At 44.2% G+C, this 20778-nt stretch overlaps 1 protein-coding gene across 6 annotated transcripts in view; it reads right to left on the reverse strand.

The window, feature by feature from the left end:
• The window catches only part of MAPK8IP3 (mitogen-activated protein kinase 8 interacting protein 3), a 729083-nt gene that overhangs the window by 250923 nt on the left and 457382 nt on the right, over nt 1-20778 (reverse strand). The gene's annotated exons all lie outside the window — the stretch shown is intronic.

Below are 20778 nucleotides of genomic sequence, written 5' to 3' on the forward strand. Positions count from 1 at the left end.
TCGTAGCTGGGCAAAATATAAAGGCCACTGGTGCCCTAGTTTTCAATTTTTTCCCACACATCGCTTTGTCCAAAAAATGCACATCAAAAACACTTGACATTTTTAGTAAGATTGCTACAAATGGTAGATGGAACACATCAATCAGGCAAATGAACCGCTTCACTTAAACTGTATGAAAAATTACCCTGTTTGGGGATGATGGTTATTGGGGTGAGTCATGCTGCTATGGGCATTGAGTGGCTAGATGTGTAATTATTCTAGATTAGCAGTGTCAGTGGTTCAAACAAATCCCCAAAGGGGTAAAACGTACGCACGTACAGTGGAGAAGTGCATGTCATCTGCCAAATCATAGACACAGAAAATGGACAATGATGTTGTAAAGGCCTGCATACTTAACATTAGAAAAAGAGACGGGAGGGGTGGCAAGATTTACTGGCAACAAGCATCGATGCTGGAGGGACGTGGCAACAAGCAATGGGCGTGATAGGATGAATGGCAGCACCGAGAAGCAAGAAAGCGGAAGGGAGGGAAAAGCAACAAATAACGACACGGGGGCTACAAGCAACTACATGTGGTGGGCCGTGTGCAAGGACCATCATGAGGCAAGGAGGCTATGGGTGTAGGCAGTAACGAAGTGGGTGCAAGCAGCGATGTAGGATTGGTGACCACCTGCAAACATATGCTCACTCATCCATTGCCTGAAACTAAATAAAATAAGCAATTAGAGGAGTAAGCAAACTACACATAAGAGGGGTGTGCCGTGTGTAAGGCCTGATGTGTGGCAAGGCAGGGACGGGTGCAGACACCGACCCATTACGGGTGTAGGGTGCGAGTGAGAACAAGAACACTGGTGTGAAGTGCTTAAAAACAAAGGCTAAAGTAGCACCTAAAAAGGGAACAGTGGACGGATACAAGTCTGATGGAAGTACTTGGTCCATGCTGTAGGGGATGACTGAACACAGGAAAAGGCATGACCTATGCATGCCATGAACCAACAGGAATGAAAGATACGAGATGGGCGAAGGAGTGAACAAATGGTAAGCTTATGGGTGGGCTGAAGCCCACATTTTGAATATAACATGTCTCTTCAAGACAGCATATGTGGTGTCTAGCCAAGACCTAAAGAAATGAACACAGGTTTGACTCAACATTGAAAGTGCGATGGTGGTGCACTAGAGGACTACATTGCACCTCTACGCATGACGCTAGTAATCAAAATTAACTAAACACATTTACATGAGTCAGTTACTTGGGTCATAAATAGGAGCATGCTGGGATCAATAAGTTTTCCCAGGGGTACAACTGGTCTCCAAAGGCCCTCTGTCTCAGCCTCCAGGTGGAGTCTAATGGGGCAGCCTCCCATGGAGGCTTTGTTTCTCAGTTAACCCGCCCCACCCTCAGTCATGCAAATATTTCAGTTGCACAAATCCTTCTGTCTGGCCACTCAGAAACTGCTCAGCCTACATAATAATAGTCAGATACGCTTAAAGCTTCCACGCTAAAACGTCCTACCTTTTCACTCCCACTAATACGAAGTAAATCTTAAACATCAATCTACAAAAATGTCACATGCAAACTACTGACTACAACTATATTGTTAAGGTATGTGATGTGCTGTTAAGTAAAGTAAATCTATGCTTACACATAAATACTTATTTTGGTCATATATTGTATTCAACATGAATGTAATGTTTTTGTACGTTACTATTTGTCAGCTTTCAACCACTATTACCACTCACCCACACACTGGACTCTCCAGATACAACCACTGCAGGAGTGACAGTTATTATAGTACAGAATTTAGCAGAACACTTTTAAACAACTTTCATTCTCACAGTACCCATAAGGAAGAAAGAAGCCTTACAACTAACAAAGGCAAACATCATTCAGCAGAGGAGTATTTACTAGAAATTCATAACAATAAATTAAACTAGAAAGGCAAAGACTTCAGAATTATTTTAGGAAAATATTTTTACAGCCAAACGGCACTTACTACTCAGAATAGATGAAAACATAATACAGCATCTAGAATCAGAAACACAAATTTGCCATTCGCCTGGCCCACATAATTGAATCAGTGACTCTAAAGGTACTCAACTACATTTCTCATATATTGGACAGAGGAACTCCTGTGTAAAGAATTTGATAGACTTAATTGCGCCTTTCATTACAGTTGAATATCACAGGCTACTTCAAACGTTGGAACATTCCATGAGCATCAAGGGACTTGTGCACAGTTGGATGTTGTCTTTCCTGACCAAGTTTGGTAAACAAGTGGTAAGGCTAGAAGAATTCATCTCAGGTGAGGCTGACTGCCATACTGAGTATCCCGAGTCGATCCTCACTATAGCTCCGTTCAACTTGTCCTTCCACCAAACATGCTCATGGTACACAAAGTTCAGTATTGCAATTGTGCTTAAGCTCACACCAGAACTGGATAGAAGAAACATTCCTGCCCCTAAATCCAGTTAATACACAGATTCAGAAGCCCTTTAAAGATTCATTGCTTCATCCTGTCTTTTGGGTAATTCTTATCATCTCATTACCAGCTGTTCCTAATGGATTTCCAGATCAAATACCTAAGACTAGCCATGCCTTCTCACTCTGGCTTTGAAGGACACTGGTGTTGAAATCTTTGTTAACAAGTTGGAGTTATAGTTAATTGTTGTATATGTCTAGGCATTGTTGCTGTGGTAGTTAGACTGGCCTCTGCATTTTGGCAAATGTTCTATACTGCAACTACTACTACTTATATTTTTTCATCTTAGGGTTCCGAGGTTACCTTAGGGTGATTAATAGTGCTCTATAAAAAACTCCTGTAGTTGTAGCAATAGAAGTGATAACAACAACAATAATATTAATCTACTGGATGCTCTAAAACCAAATGGATTCTCCTACAAATTCCCTCAGCATTGCTCTGGATCCCTCGCTGACCCTAATACCACATAGTTAACAGTTTGGCTAATGCTTCCAACTTCTTCCTCCATTCTCTCGAAAAAATAAAACATCTCATCTCAAAAAAGCACTTCAGAATAGTGGTGAATGGCCTTGTAATTTCTGGTGAGTTAGCAACTGTGTGTTACCACAAGGTCTGCTCTTTTATCTCCTATGCAATTCTACTCTTGTTATCATCCCAATGTGTTAGTGTTATTGCTTATCTTGATGTATATATGTGTTCTAGGTTATCGAGAAAGAGGCTAAATGCCTTCCATGAGGTAGTATGCTTCATCAGAACATTAAAAAATACATATTTAGAGAAATAACAAGATCAAGTAATCAAGGTTAAAGCTGGTTATTATATAGGGTTTGGGTGGAAAAACAGGGCTGTCATAAGCAATTGTTATGTTATGATGTGTCATTAAAGGTATAAAACCCACATTCACCACAACTGGCTGCTTAACACTGTCTTTGTTTAGCTCGTTACAACATGGACTTGGGCTAAGCAGAGAACATCCAGCTTTTGAGGTTTTACTTGAACAACTTCATTCGTTCAGATCATGTGGATGAGAAGTGTCAAATTTGTTAACCACTATAGCCTAATCAAACACTTTCTTAAACAGAGCTTTAGTAAACTGAGTATCAACTGGCATAGACATTATGTGGGTAGTGAAAAAGACACCAATTATTTGAATGAGAAAACTGCAATGTTATGAGGTACAGTTTGTCAGGGTGCAAACAGCAATACTAACTCAAATGCAGAAAGGGTCCAGTTCACTAAAATCGAAGAGGGGTTTATCAGGGCAAGATGGCGGATGAGTAGGATGCAACTCCAGTTCTCTACTCCGCCACTGGCAGGCCCGGACATTATTCCCCATGTTAATAGCTCTAAAACAGCCATTAGCGTTGGCCAAGAACCTGGGAGCACCTACTGCATGGAACGTGCTACTAAAGGCATGTGGTCGGTGCCTATGAACCTGTGGCAAGCTGAGAGAGAAAGTGCCACTGAAACCAAGATGGGGAACGCCACCCGACAATGCTGAGAGGTGATGAGCCTTGCGTGAGGTTGTCCTGGCCGCTGAAAATCCCTGAGCAGCTGCACACATAGAATCGCCCCTGGCGACGAACCAAACGACCACCGTTGCTCCCAGGCAGATCACAAGGAGGACAGAAGGAGTGAACGGCGAAGCCTGGAGCGGGCTGGGAGAGGCAGACCGGGATGCAAAGAGGGAGGTGGCCACTCAGAAGAGGAGGTAAGGCTGGAGCCCCCTGAAGCCAGAGTTGCTTGTTGGTCAGAGACTCTTTAATTACTGACCGTCTAATCCCGGTATTGGGGGACTACCGATGGCCTTTTAGGCCCAATGAAGACATCAAAAGGGGGTTTCAGCTGGGGACTTTTGCCATATGGCTGCATGGTTGTATGGACGTGTGACGGGAGCGGTGGCCTGAATTGAGTCAGGATTTAAAGCAAGAACACCATTGAGCAGGGCCGTGACCTGGGACCCCTCACATGACCGTCCTCACTGCAATTCTTACACAATTCTTACACAGCACTGGAAGATTCACAGGTCACATCACGTGGGTGACCCGCTCTCCTCTTCTGTTTATAGCTTTGATTCACAGTTGGGAAACAGCAGTGAGAAACCCCTGACAATTGGAGGCTTTAAGGTAACCTTAATTACAGGGCTGATATACTCACAATATCCCCCAACTACCACTCAGCCGATAGGGGCCATCAGACCTGTAAGCCACAGGAGGCAGACAAAATCTAGCTCACAAAAGGGAACAAGAAGTGACCCTGTGAATAGGTTCTGGCCTTCTCTGCCCCCACCAATAGCTTTATGAGAGGCCTGTCCGCCCCTACGCCTGAAGGGCTGGGGACCCTTTGGGGGGCTGGCGGGGTACTTCTCCAAGACTTCGCATGGCCTAGCTGGAAACATTCAGCCAATACACACATCCTCACTTGAACTTCAGCCCTAAGGTCCCACAAACCAAGAAGATGACCTCAGCAATTGCAAAAAAGGACAGGACTCTGAAGGACACATTGTCCTAACCATCTATAGGATCTAGCGGAGAGGGTCCCCTGCAACATACAGCCCGAGGAGGGAGAGGCAGAAGGCCCGGTTAACTGCTCCTTTCTCATGGCGCTTTTCGCCTCCCTTAGAAACAACCTACAAACAGTTAAAAAGGACCTCACTCAAAAACTAAAGACAGTCCATAATGATGTCACTGAGCTAGAGGTCAGGGTCTTCACCTTGGAGGCCCAGGAGGTACACAGGGGCGAAGAAATCGAACAATTACGCCTAAGAGAGCAACAGACTGACCTTCAAGCACATGCAGAGGACTTGGAGAACCACTCCAGAAGGAACAATATCCGCATACGAGGAGTACCCACTGGGGCAGAGGACAATAATGTGGAAACCTATGTGCAAGCTCTGTGCGACCGTATCCTAGAGTCCCCGACTGGCTGAGTCATTTAACTAGACCGCACACACCGGGTGGTCCCCAACAGCCTGAGCCCGCTTGCCCAGTTGTGATACTGACTTGTGTGCATGAGTTCCCTATGAAAAAGTTCCCCATGATAGCTACACCCACTTCAGTTCAAGGGCCACACAGATACACTGTACCAGGATTTGTCCGCCCTCACACTACAGAAGTGCGAGGAGTTCCGCCCAGTGACCTCCTTTCAACGGGAACAAAATGTGGCCTACTCATGGGGACACTCCTCCGTCTCATCTTTCAGTGGGATGGGAGGCTTCACTAACTACACTCCCTGACAGCTTCAAAGGAGCTACTAGGGATGGCCACAGATCATGACGCAACTCATGATCCCCTCACCAGAGGTTTGGACACAGCAAAACGTTGAAGGGGCAGAAGGAGAAGAAACTCATCCACTGGGTTCTTTCGGCCCAACACAGAGATCATTGCCCAGGACAGAAAAGCTGTACTGGAGTCTTTCGCTCAAGCCTCCGACAAGTGAAACCCAAACCGAGACCTGTTTGCTGATATTAGCTAAGGGGTAGAATGAGAGGGGAGGACCCTCTAGACCAGAGACAATATGATGAAGACCGAAAGTTCCCAGACTAACGTCCCTGCTCTCACAGATACTACTGGTCCCCGGGAGACACCTTCTAGGGCCACAGAGACTCCAGAGACTCTATGTTTGTAAATTCCTGTTTTATTGTTGAATTAATTGGGTGCCCACATCCACACTCAGGTTCCTTGCCCATTTTATTGGACACCCATGCTGGCACCAAAAGCTTATGGGCCCCCATGGAGACCTGGAAGGGCCTTCAAAGGTTCTGCGCACTACTTCATACACTTATACCATGTTCCGTTAAGACTAACAACTTGCGCACAATCTCTATCAATGCTAAGGGGCAAAATGATCTGATAAAGAGACAAGCGCTGCTGTCATATCTAGAACAAACTGGGGCGCAGCTCTGCCTGCTTGGAGAAACCCACCTGATATCTGGTACCGACTTCGATCCCCCTCGTACCCATATCAGTTTCTTTCATCTGGCCCATTAAAAAAAGCAGGGGTGGGGATACTAATTTCCAACATATTTCAAGGGGCCATGGGCAATAAAGTATCCAAAATCAGAGGGAGGCTTCTAGCATATCAAGTGCATATAGGTGGCCAGGCCCTTTTCCTGGGCTCAATATATGCACCCAGCGGGGGACAGGAGCCATTCATACGCAGAGCAGCAGAGTATGTTTTGAACTCCACTTGTCGGAGGTTCTTACTGGGGGATGACCTTAACATAGTCTTTGACAATGCAATAGATCGATCTGCAAAGCAACAGGGGGACACAGGGGCACTATCACGTGAAACAATAAAGTGGCTTTCTGACCTCGACTTCCAAACTATCTGGAGATGACACAATCCCACATCAAGTGTCTACACATTTTATTCATATGCACACAATAAGTATGCCAGACACGACTACTATCTTGGGAGGCATGAGGTGCAAGAGATGGTACGGTCTGTAGACATAGAGCCATGCCCCATATCTGTCCACTACGTGCGCTTTTAGAGTTGAGCATTCCGCCCTCAATTCACACTCGCCACCCATGGAGCCTACACACCCCACTATTAAATAAACCTGATGTGATTGGTAAGGAACTGGGGCTTAACATACCTCACTCACAACGACGCAACAGGAACATGCATCCCAATCTTATGGGCTGCACTACAGTCAGTTCTATGAGGAGAATTTGTGGCTATATCCTCTTCAAAGAATAAAATGCTCAGGGAACAGAGAGGACTCCTCCTGGACCAAGTGAGGGAGCTAGAGCGCATACATCAGCATACAGGTGCCCTAGGGATATGGCGGCAGTTGGATACTGCTAGGAAACAATTGGCAAGCCTAGATATAGATAGAGCACTTCTCTGCCCGAAACACACCTTTTATACCAGCCGTAACAAATGTGGCAGGCTCCTGGCAAATTGCCTACGGGCCCACAGCGAAGCTACAAAAGTAGTGGCTTTGCTCATGCAGACGAGGATATCGCAGAGCGATTCCAGAGGTTCTACGCCAACCTGTATGCGGCTCAGGCACTTCCGGAGCAAGAACTAAGCCAATAACTTGAGGGTGTGGCAGTGGTCCCACTGACTTCGGACAAGGCCGAAAGCCTGGCTCCGATACATCTGGAAAAGATGACATCAGTCATAGCCCGTCTTAAATCCCACAAATCCCCTGGCCCAATGACTTCCCAGCAGAATTCTATAAAGCCTTTTGCACAGACTTGGCCCCAATTTTGACTAGGTTATTCATCAACTTTGATGACTCAACGTCTATGTTAACGGACAGAGGCCTCTATTGTGGTCCTTCTGAAACCTGGTAAATAGAAAAGTCAGTGTGGCTCTTATTGGTCTATCTCCCTTATCAAGGATTTTAAGATTTTCACGAGCATTCTGGCAGCCAGGCTGAGCCCACTCATGCCTGGACTAATAGGGGCTGACCAGGCTTGGTTTATACCGCATAGACAAAGTTCAGACAATACCAAACAAGTCCTTCACTTGATACATAAAGCACACCAATCCAGCCAACATACTATGTTTTTATCAATCGATGCTGAGAAGGCGTTTGACCGTGTCCACTGGCCCTACCTCACGGACACCCTGGCACATTTTGGTTTTGGTGAACAGTTTTGCACCTGGATCCATAGCTGCTATAGCTGCCCCAGGGCCACAGTGTGAGTCAAAGTCTACTCCTCTCTGGCATTCCCTATACAGCGGGGGCACACGGCAGGGACGCCTACTGTCCCCCTGGCTGTTCACTTTGTATATGGAGCTATTTTCACAATGGAAACGCAACAATCCAGCTATTACAGGGATCCTCATTGAAGGGGACATTCATACTATCTGCCTCTATGCAGATGATGTACTGGTAGCCCTTGGCACCCCATAGCATCCCTGCTAGCCCTTTTTCAGGACACCCACAGATTCAGCATTTCACATTAAGATCCATAAACCTCAGGCCCTCAATCTTACTGTTCCTCGCACCCAAGAGGGACAACTCTCTAGCTATTTTCCTATACAGTGGGCTGAACGGTCAATCACTTGGGGATACAACTCATGTCATCAGTATCAGCCACTATGGGCCTCATTACAACCCTGGCAGTCATGGACCGCCAGGGCTGTTTTGGAGATTGTACCGCCAACAGGCTGGCGGTACAATCTTGCGGATTACAACTGCGGCGGAAGCGCCGCGGTCGCACCGCCGGGATCGGCGGTTTACCGCCTTGGTTGTCCCAGCAGTTTTAATTCGCCAGGACAGCACACCCGTCGCACGGCCGCAACACCGCCGGCTCCATTAGGAACCAGCTCCCATGTTGCGGCTGACATCCCCGCCGGCCCAGCGGGGATGTCAAAATGGTGCCGGCGGGAGTGCGCCCACATTGGCGGCCGCACAGCAGTTAAACCTTGGCGGGCGGCGGTGTCTGCCCGCCAAGGTTGTAATGAGGCCCTATATCTCTTAACTACGGGCGACTACGCCAGTAGGTGGTCGAAGATTTGGCGTTTGTATCGCCTTTCCTGGCTGGGTAAGATCACAGCTGTTAAGATGACAATCCTCCCACGCATATTATATCTGTTTCAGACCCGCCTAGTAGCTCCACCTTCAGGAACTATTCAGTTCCTTCAGAGGGCACTTCACAATTTCGTGTGGGTGGATGGATGTCCAAGAACAAAGAGAGATATGAGCTACCGGCCGCGAGTAAATGGAGGCCTGGGTAACCCTAACTTTCAACTGTACTATCAGGCTGCTCAAACCTGTTATAACTTAGAGTGGTCTCAACCAAATTCTGAAAAGCACTTGATGTTTATGGACAGGACCGCTGTTGGTATGCATCTCTGGAAAGTTCCCCTCTTGTAGAAATCACTCAGACCTAAAAGCCTTATGCCTCCCCAATCACTGCGACTCTTATGCAGGTGTGGGATACCTTAGCTGTGCGCAGGGGCCTCACCACCTTCCCATCGCCTCTCACGCCGGTTCTGGGAAATCCAGATTTTAATCTGGGCATAGATCAAACCCCATTTCACTTGTGGCAAGAGATGGGGTGCTGTGCGATGGGGTACTTTTTCGATGCAGAGAGCCCAATTCCATTTAAAGGTCTCTGGGACTCTTATGACCTTCCGGAGTCGGAATGGATCTGCTATATACAGCTCCGATACTGGCTCACCAACCCAGCCAACAGCACTACAGCCAGCCACCATTTGAAAACCTTTGAGAAATGGCTACTGACGAAATTGGGCGACAAGCGTGTGATCACTGAAATTTACAGTATTCTTCTATGCTCTATCCCAGCTCCCAAACCCACCAGTCAAACCAGAAGGGAACACAAGTTAGGCAGACAGCTTTCACCCAAAGAGTGGAGTGAGATCTATTATGGGGCCAAACATGTAGCTAGCAATATGGCGAGTATAGAAACGACTACTAAAATCACCACGTATTGGTGTCTTACGCCAGCTCGTCTACACTAGGGTTACCCTGCGTGGGTTTGCCACTGCTGGTACCAATGTGGTCAGCAGGTACGTTGCTCCATGTACTATGGGACTGCCCTAAATTAGCCCATTTCTGGGACATTGTCCTAAATGACATAGATGAATGCCTAAACACGACTCTGACTCGGTCATCAAAAAATGTTCCTTTTTGTTCACACAGGCAGAAATGTACTCATTCGCTCAGGTGGGGGTGGAGTGTTAGCAGATATTTTTTGCCAAAACAAACCCTTGGGTTTAAGAGCCCTAAGAGGGCTAAATGGGGAGAAGCCATGATAGTCGGCCTGTGAAGCCTTAGCACTTAGCTTTGAGACCACCTTGACACTTACCTTTGACACCAAAGAGAACTTGTAAGAGTATAAAAAATGAGATCACAAGACCACTAAAGTGAATGAGGATGATAATGAAGCTTCTAAGATGATGTCTGCTAAAAGGAATCAAAGTCGATGCAGTTCAATGAGGCTACAATAACACATCCTTCAGCATTTGAGTCAGTGGATCTTCTTGTTGGGAAAAGATCTCATCTAGCAGCAAGACAACTAATTCATGGTTGTTTTGTCAACCAGGCAACTAGAAAATATATGGTTTGGTGGTCATATAATCACTACAGTTAATAAGAATGGTGGTAATGAAAGATGTCTGCTTAGACCACGTTCTACAGCTAGGAAGTGGTGGAGTTACGATGGTGCTGAATCACTGGTTTGTTGTTTCAGTGGTGGGATCCAAATGTAAACTGAAGTCTCCTAGAGCTGAAGACAGTAGTTGCTGGTGCGAACTCTAAGATTGCAGTAATGACTGGTAGTTGCAGCCTGGTGATGTGCTCTGTGCATGTGAGGACTAAGTGAGTGGAAACTGGAGCGGTATTTGATTGATACAGTCTGGGGTGAGGTGAGGTGACAGTTTGAAGTTGGGGCTGTATTAGGATATGACCCCAAGGCTGTCACCATGTTTGTAAGAAAATTGCTGATGTGCAGTTTTGTAGCTATTTGAGTAAAATCATCAAAGATGAGTTGGGTATGGGGATAAGATTTGAGCTTAGGCTCTATGTCATTCATGTCATTCTATATGCATATATCTTTCATATGTCTATCTATCTATATCTATCTTACATATTATATACTGGTGGTCATCAGTAGGTAGTTGTGGTTATGACCCAGTTTCCACAGGAAAAGTGCTTTTTGACTTGGATATATCTTTGGTGCCGTTTGAGGAATCTTTATGAAATTTTACAAAACACTTGTCTTGTTGGGTCTTGTTGTGCGTGGAAAGTTTCGGGGTGATCCGTCAAACGAGGCCCTAGAGAGGGGGGGTAAAAAAAAAGTGTGTTTCCCATGTTAATTCCCATAGAGATTTTAGACACAACTGTAGGCCAAACAGCTGAATGGGATTACACCGAATTTGGCAGGAAAGTAGCTCTTGGTCCAGAAAGCACACTTTTTGTTATTTGGTATAAATCTGTTCAGTAGTTCTCGAGATATTAAAAGAAATCTAAATTTGTATATCTGGGCGAAGCCTAAGTACAGATCTCATGGTAAGATCTGATTGCCCGTCAGCACTTCAACCAGAAGGTGATGGCAGTCATCTGGGGGCCAATATCCATGATAGCACTCCAATAAAATGCATTGTAGTGAATGGCGGGGTTTGAGGGTCACAAAAGAAGAACGTATAAAGGGTGATAACAGATTTTAGTTACAATACAAATTATTTTACCCAGTGAAAAAGCCTTCTGCTGGGATATCATGAATCATGTTTGAGAGAAAACAGTTTTCTAATGATTTTCTCACAGAGGTTATGGAAGGTGCTCCAGAAGCTAAAATGAGAGCATATTTTCTGTAAATTCAGACTTTCTCTTTCTCAGCCATATGAGAATGACGTCTGACATTCTCAGTAAAACATGTACTTCCAACAGGAGCAGCCTGTGAGTTGATTCCCCTGTGTTCTACTGCAGCATCAGAGAGTGTTCTAAAGAACAACTAGAGTACTAAAAGTCTTATTATAAAAGGCACACCTGAAGCCATATGGATTGAATCAAACTGATAAAACTTAAAACATTTAATTTAGAAAGGAACAAAATGAGGGTTTCATTTTGTCATAGAAATTATGGTTAGTGCTGTATAAAGAAAAATTAGGACATGTTTTAAGTGAGTCCTCTTCTATTTTATTAAAACGTTCTGACATGTAGACTGAAACATGCACTTTCAACTCCAGCAGCAGACTGCCAGTTAACTCCCTGATGATCAGCAGTTTACTACAGTGATCTAATAAGCACCTAGAGTGCTAACATTCCAAATTTATGCCACAAGTATGGCACATCTGACCATCATTTGATAGAATCAAAGTGGAAAACTGAAAGCATTTTCTACTGTGGATACTGCAGTAAATGGGGAGATTTAGGGAGCTTCATAACAAATAATTCTCCCAAGATGGCCACTGGAGAAAAAAGGGCCCAAACGTATCAAAAATATCACCCAAATGTAGCCCAAGTATAGCCCAATGACAGAAGCGTGCAAAACAATATATATATATATTTTTTTTGCAGTTTTATGTAACGCAGATATGACCCGAAGGTATTGGAGGGCTTTACATGAGCATCAGTTACAATACACAACGACACATTCCTTTTGGGCTTTAGGCAAGGAGAGATTGAGGGCCTGATTATGACCTTGGCGGAGGGGATTATTCCGTGCCAAACATGACGGATATCCTGTCCACTGAATTACAAGTTCCATTATATTCTATGGAACTTGTAAAACGGCGGGTGGGATATCCATCACGTTTGGGTCGGAGTAATCACCTCCGCCAAGGCTGTAATCAGGCCCTAAGTGTTTTGTCCAGAATCACAGGATATCGAGCTGACGTCGAAACTCGAACCTGGTTCCCCAGTCGCAAAGTCTGCAGCTCAGCAGTAATGCCAAATTCTCTCCCATAAGTGCAACATATAATCAAGTGATCAACTGGGTAAAAAAACAAGATAGCAAATAATTTAAAAGTACTTTGTCACTATTTGAGAACTCAGAAAATATGTCCTCATTTTCGTTTTTTAGAGCACTAACCATATTTTCTATGGGGAGAAAGACCCTTTCATTTTTATAATTTCTAAAGGAAATGCTTTAGGTTTAACAGTTTTGAATACAACAAGATGACGTCAGGCGTGCCGCACTTTTGTAATAAATATAGAATGTTAGCGATCTAGTTGTTCATTAGAATACTGTGGGGAGGCAGATGTCAGGGGCATGGACTTGGATAACTGAGGGCAGGAAGAAGGGTGCAAAGGCAACATGTTGACCACGCTCGGCAGGTGGGAGGGGCAGTGGCAGCACAACAGACCCCTGGAGGGCAGAGGAAAGGGGACAGGGGCAAAAAACCAACCATGCAGAACAGGCAAGAGAGGCTGTGGCAATATAACAGACCATTGAGGGCAGAAGGACGAGGCAATGGCAGTACAACCATACATGCCAACAGATCCAATTCAGACAGGAGACTACCAATGCTTTTAAGGTCAAAAGGGTTTTATTTTATCTTTCTCCTACCTAAAATCTCCTCTTTTTCAACGTAAGTCAAAGGGGGAAATCAATTCCCCAGGTTTTTCAAAATCTCCCTCTTACCAAGGTCAAAATGTTGGCAAGTATGGTACGTTGGATCACCAAGGGCAGGAGGACTGAGGTAGGGACATGGACTCGGCTAACCGAGGGCAGGAGGCAGATGGGCAGGGGCACCCAACTGACCTTACAGGGCAGGCTTCAGGGGTTGCAGCACAATACACCACACAGGGCAAGCGGAATGGCAGTGCAGCACAACAGACCATGGAAGGCAATAGGGAGGGGACGGGGCCAAGCACATGGACAAAATAGAGCAAAGGGGAAAGAGGCTAGGGCAGCAAGCTGACCATGCCAGACAGACAGGAGGGACAGTTGCAGTATAACAGACCATGAGGGGCAGGAGGGACAGGATGACTATGGACCAGACAAGGCAGGAGGCAGGGAATAGGGGCCTGCACCTGGAAAATGGAGGGCACTGGAAGCACATCACACCGTTGAGGGCAAAAGTGAGACTACATGGCATACACACAGACAACAGAGGGAAGGTAGGATGCAACAGAGGCAGCAAGCTGACAACAGAGGGCAGATGGGAGGGGCTGTGGTAGCACAGAAGGCCATGCATGGCTAACAGGAGGGTTAGTGGCAGCACAACCGCTATGTTGGCCAAGAAGGAGGGGGCAGGGGCTCGCATAAAGGACCTGGGGGACAGAAGGGATTGGTAGGGGCTAGACACAGACAAGACAGGGGAAGGGAAGGGGTTTAACAACAAACCACCCAGGGTAAGCAGGAAGAGCAGTTGCAGCACAACAGAGCATGGACGGCAGAAGGGAATGACAGCAAAATGGACCATGGAGGACAGGAGGGAGGGGATAGGTGCAGGGAACGTGGACAGGCAGGTTGGTGGTTGCAGGGACAGGTGGTAGTCATCTGACCATGCTAGGCAGGTGGGAAGGGCAGTGGCAGGTCCATGGAACATGGTGAGTAAAAAGGAGGAAGCTGAGGCAAGCACACAGGCATCAGAGGACAGGGGTAAGGAGGGTGGGGCAGCAAGCTAAGCACAGAGGCTAACCTGGAGGGCTACGATGGGGAATAGAATTGGGCAACGGAGGGCAGGAGGAGAGGGCTGGACATCTAGTTAAATGGAGGACAGTGGCAGTACATCGGACCATGCAGGGCAGGAGGGAGGGAGCTGATGGATGGGCTTGGACAACAGACGGTAGGGAGGAGGTGGATGGAGCAGCATGCTAACTGTTCAGGGCAGGCGGGAAGGGCAGTGGCAGAACAACAGCCACACAGGGATGTAATGAGTGAGCAGGGGCATGGACTTGATCAATGGATGTCAAGGAGAAAGGGGCAGGAGCAGCAAGCTTGGGTGGGGGGCAACACAATGCCAGGCAAGACCCTGTGTCCAACTACCCCACCCCGTGCATTGCGATGGGCATTTTACTTAATGTAAAAAAAAATATATATATTGAAACCCACTAAAAAAAACAAAGGTTACAGAGACATTATAGTTATGAAATAGAATTTTTAAGTTATAGTTAGGTTCAGATTTTACAAGCACAGAAAAATAGAAATTCAGCTGTTATAGTTCGAGTTATTTCAAGTAACTATAACTTGTACCCTAAGGTTATAATAACTCACACACTTGCCATGTACTCCTAATTACTCCACGTATTACATCATTCATGATATCTCCTTTGACATCATTGATAATATCACTGTAACATCTGCAGTAAAACTATTGATGAGAAAACTGTGCATGGTGAGGGGGTTATAGTTACCTTAGGGCACGAGTTATAGTTTCTTGAAATAACTCAAACTATAATAGCTGAATTTCTATGGCTTTGTGCGTGTAAAATCTCAACCTAACTATAAATTCAATGTAACCTTTGTTTTTTTTTTTACCCATATATATATATATATATATACATGTATATAATTCAGTTAAGACCAGGATTTCTAGTAACAGACAAGCTGCTTCTCGATTTTTTCGTATAAATGTGGGCTAGAAAATAGATGCTCTAGATGGTCAGAAGGGCCATTACTGTTAATGGTGATAGAATGATGATGGTGGGAAGACTCCTTATAAAATGACGATCTGAAATCAGGAGGTGGTGGAGCTACAGTGCTCCTCAGTGGAGTCTTGTTTAATAAAGAATACCCATTGGTTGTGATCTGGATTACCTCTGAGACCCAATCAGCTAGTTTTCAATCTAATTGGGGGCTGTCAAATCATTGCTTCTGGTGGTCATATGACCACTGCGATTAATGTGGATGGTCATGAGGCTTCCAGGATTATGCCCGCCTTCTTATTTGTCAGTAATCAGGAAAGGATGCACATAGTAACAAGCTTAATTAGTTGATTGTCAGCTGTGGACCTTCCAGCTGCGATCAGGAACGCATTCATACGCAGACTTGCTAGGATCAAACATTTCAGGAAAATGGGTGAAATGACATGAAGGATCAAATATTGCCAGTTCATGAGCATGTATCACAAATGGACAGAGGATCTTTGCCCATCCAGGAGGCAAGAACAGCAGCTGCACCTGGGGGTGAACGTATCCATTGGTGATGTCTCCTGAGCCTAATTAAGAAAGACACAACTGAATTATTAATCTCCCTCTTGCACAGAGTGTAGGTTAGGTTGGTCTGCTTAAGTACTCAACGGGGATGTTAGGAGCTTCCTCTATCTAGACCGCAAGGACTTCTAGACCAGGAGCTGGAACCCAGATCCAAAGGATGACTATCAAGCAGCAGAGAAGGTGATCTTCTGCCTGTTCATTTAAATAGGATTACAGAGGTAAAGAACCCCAGTTCTTCCTAGGCATGCAGGGGTCCAAGAAGGCTCTTTAGGACTGCTGGTTTACCGAAGGGGTGCTTGAAGTATGGATGTGGGGAACCCCAGATGACCTTGAGGCAATAAATAAACCTTGATGTATTTTTGTCCTGCAAGCATTTACTGCTTGCGTAAAGACTTTCTGTCAAACGTCAGGTACATTCTTCACAAAAATTGCTATTATTTCTTTAACACTGTGATGTCTGTTTACTTTTCCTTTTCTAACTTCAGGTAGTAGGACAATTTAGTGACACCAAATGATTTTGTCACATACTTTTAACATATTTGTCTGCTTTCCAAACACATTTTCAAATATTTCAAATGCAGCAGTAGCATGGGATGTACAAATAAGGCACATTTCTCCTAACCATGAAGTGTGAGAACAATAAATAATTATTAGAATCCAACCAGGTACAGACAAAATGAACGTAAAAGCTGAACGTAAAAGCTGTTAACTGATCTGATGTTTTCACCCTTTGTTTAAAATATGTCCTATTTTTGTTTAAAATTGATAGAATTTCAATTCCCAAAAGCACCGTAGTCTGTAATGTAAAAGACCAAGACTTTTTTTGTGTAGGCCATTTATCTTCCTTCTTACAGATCAGCACTTACTTATTAGGTTACACCAGCAGTAAATATTATAGGGAAATAGATTTCCCTATGTAAAATAGATTGTACAGGTGTTTAGCTATAAAGTTTGCCAAATTCAAATAAACTTATGAGATAATCAACAAATGTTTATGAAACATACTTACAGTATCTTGCGCTAAAATTGAACATGAGGCTATACTATGCATTTAAATGTAATCTGAGGTGTGAACGCTGATGGATCATGAAACTGCATAGAATTTGACTAACAGAAATAGTGTGAGACTTGGAAATTGTGACCACCATTGATCACGAAGTGTCATTATTAAATGCATATTAATATTATTTGAAGTGCCTATGTTTAGGTTATTTTAGTAATGTGGTATATTAATGATTTTGTATTATGCATTTGCTTTATTAATTCTAGGGCTTAAGTTAGCAAGGTTTGGGTCTAGTTTGCACAGCCTCATATTAAGCTGTTATGTTCTAATAAAATAGTGGGAAATGTATGACTATAGAAATTAATTCAGGTATTGTTTTTCACTGAGTGGACCAAAGGTTAGCAGATGTCTTTCACTTTCTTGTGAGAACTGCTTGCTAGAAGATCTTGCATGAGACAGCAATGTTCCTATGAGGTAACAATGGATGCACTGACTGGGAGTACGGATGGATATAAAAATGTTACCTGACATGCCTGACGGTTCGAACAGGAGAAGAGGAGCCAATCATCGACATGTGAAAGACAGTTTAGTTATAACTTAGATTTGGGAATTAATCCTTATTGGACCAATTGTAAATGTACGATTCCTTGACTAATGGCAATGTAGGAAGTTCTTTAGACGATTTTAACTTAGCCCAACTGCACAGGGAGAAGTGTGCTCATTCCTACTTTGATTTCCTCCGTAGAGTCACTCATTCTATTCTGTTTGAGGAGCTGAACAGTTCCTGATGACTTTAGTTCTATCTTTACTTCATTGCTTAGAATTTAATGCTGAATGATGATCCCTTAGATATTGCTTCTTAATTGGTTTGGATAGCTTAGAGTCCCCATTTCTGAACCATTCCCTTTCATGGCCCGTTGATGATGCTGACTGAACTGATGTCCAACTGGCGAAGAAAATCACAGCTTGCTGATCCATATGAGGAGAGGTATAACAAAATGCTATTGTTCTTGTTGTAAGTTTGTCTTTTGTTTCTAGGTACCAACCGCTAATTATTGATAGAGACATAGTTAGATGTTTTCTAAATTTATGTTGACTAAATTGTTTTGCATGAAGCCCAAACATGCTATTCTAATCAGATGTTTAGTAAGGGAAGTCCTGACATGTTAACAGGTTGTTAATAATAATAATTGATATTGTTCAGTTGCTGAACCTCAATGTATGCTATTTCTATTACACAATTGTTCTTGCTTATGATTTGTACTGTAACTCTTGAATGCTTAGTAATCAATGCACTAGTTATATTGAGATTCTTTAGAAGGTTTGGTCAACCAGTGTTGTTCCTATATGTCTACTAGTTGGTTTTGAGACTAATTTACATGACATTAGCATTGGTAATATAGGGAAATAAACGTTTACATAAAGATGTTGTTATTCATGGCCAAATGGCCATGGTGTGTGCAGATTTCTGACTCCCAAGGTAATTGATGTTGTTTATTGATGTTGTTGATGAAATTGCATTGTAATTGTGATTTATGTTTGGAATTACTCTAAGCGCAGTCAAAAGGTCCAACGAACCTCTAACGCTTTCCCTTATAAATTAATATTAGAAATTAGAAATTAGAAAACCAAATAAGGATAGGCCCGCTAAGGAGGAGGAAAATATCTCTCCGACATGCTCAGAAGATATTTTCTGCTAAGACCACTCCCTCCTTTGAAACAGAGGTATGCAAAATTTTGCAGAGACGAAGTCTCTCCGAACTTCGGAAAATACAGTTCAGTTTTTCTCATCCAATATGGGTGGCCAGAATCCCCACTCTGAAGACTATTCCAGCACCACTGGTGTACTGTCAACACAAATCCTATGTGGAATAGGGAGTCTGTTGGGGAGTAGATACTGTGAATCTGAAGATCACCCATGGCTGGCTCCAACATGATTCTGACAAATCTGTAGTGACCAATATATGCGAATCAAGAATAGTTAAAGGGAGAACCAAAGAAGCTGGCCTCCTCATCCCTTGAGAATAGATTGTCTAGGACCGCTGAATGTCTCAGTTAGGAACGATCTCTAGGTGAGGCAGGAACCTTTTCTCATCTAGGTGAGTGCTGGGAGGGATGCCCTTAGGTAGAGACAGCTGACAGGGAAGAAAGCCAAATGGAAGACTGGTTCCTGATCCAGTTCCTGATCTTAATCCTTTCCAAACATATGCAGGGGTGTAACACAGGCCACTGCAACCCCTGCTGCACAGGGGTCGCCTAGCTCACCAGGAGCTGCCTAACCCTTCAAAGGGGCCCCATTCAGCTCAATGTCAATAAATATCTGTGATATATGGGAGACGTTGGGGCTCCTTATCACATTTTCCACGGGGGCCACATCATGTTGTGTTACAACACTTTTTATATGGACTATAGGAACCACATGAATACGTAAAAGCTATCGGATTCAGTACCCTCTAAATAATAAATACCACCTTTGATGAAGAGCCAGAATCCTTTAAGGGGCTGCAAAGCCACCCCAGCTCTGTTTTTAGCACAGCCTCAATGAACGAGATCCTTTGTACTTGGGGGAGAAAGACCCATTTCAGAAAGTTCCTGGCATGCTTGATGGGAGGGTTATCAGTAACAGGTCATTTAAATAGGGTAAATAGGCACCCTTTGCTAATTCAAATGGGCCAGCATCCCTAGCAGTAACTGAATGAAGACTTTAGGGCCCAAGCTCATCCCATCTTGTACTAGCACTGGATACTTCCTGACAGAAACTACACAACGTTTCTGTCTTGGGCCTACATTGTGATATACAAATATCACAATCAACCAAGAGCCTCTCAGGAGCACTGAGGCGGCATGGTCTGCGGTCAATCTATCAATATAGATATATAATATTTTCTGGTAAATCTTCGGCTTCATAGTGGTGGTACTACTTTTCAAAACAGGGCTGAGCCTTGTTATGGCACAGAATGGCATCAAGTGGATTGATTAAAAAAAGATGAGTTGCACTCTGTGGTCAGTGGGTTCAGAACGAATGTCACCAGAGCCATTGGTGGTGATGTTGGGATGACAACTGAAAAGGCCGTCTGAGAGGGAGCAAAGATAAAGCCCGTCACTGAATGCAGATTGGGCAGAGTCCCCATGGGGTGATTTGGCATTGCAGACAAACCCCCAGGTGCTACTGAAATTGAGGTTCCCAAAGGCTGCATTGGACCAGAAGGCATGCCAGAGCGAGGTGGCCTCATATTGAAGATATTTAGCATGGCTTCATTGGAGGCGGCAACGTGTTTTGGATCAAAAGACAGCACAGAATCGTTCAGGGATTGGAATACCTTAATTGAAGATTCTCAAACAGACCTTTTCTCATCACAGGATATTTCAATGCAAACTTGCTGGCAGAGAGAAATGTCAAGAGTTTCGAAGAACAAGACAAGATATATCATATTCCACAGCAGGTTTTCAGGATAGCTAACACTTTACATGGTGGGAAACATTTATAATGCATTATGTCACTTGGGATTCCGACTGTTAAATGGAAGACTTAGCGCAGATCAACCTGCAGAATTCACATTTAGCTCCTCAGACTATTCAACAGTAATTGATTATACTTTGATTCATCTGTCAGATTTTCATTTGTGCTTGAATTTTCAAATTAATAAAAGGCCAATGTGTGACCACGACCCTCAGAGTATTTCTCTAGCCATGGCCATTAGCCTATAC

The sequence above is a fragment of the Pleurodeles waltl genome, chromosome 10 (genome assembly GCF_031143425.1).
Source record: "Pleurodeles waltl isolate 20211129_DDA chromosome 10, aPleWal1.hap1.20221129, whole genome shotgun sequence".
Taxonomy (NCBI): domain Eukaryota; kingdom Metazoa; phylum Chordata; class Amphibia; order Caudata; family Salamandridae; genus Pleurodeles; species Pleurodeles waltl.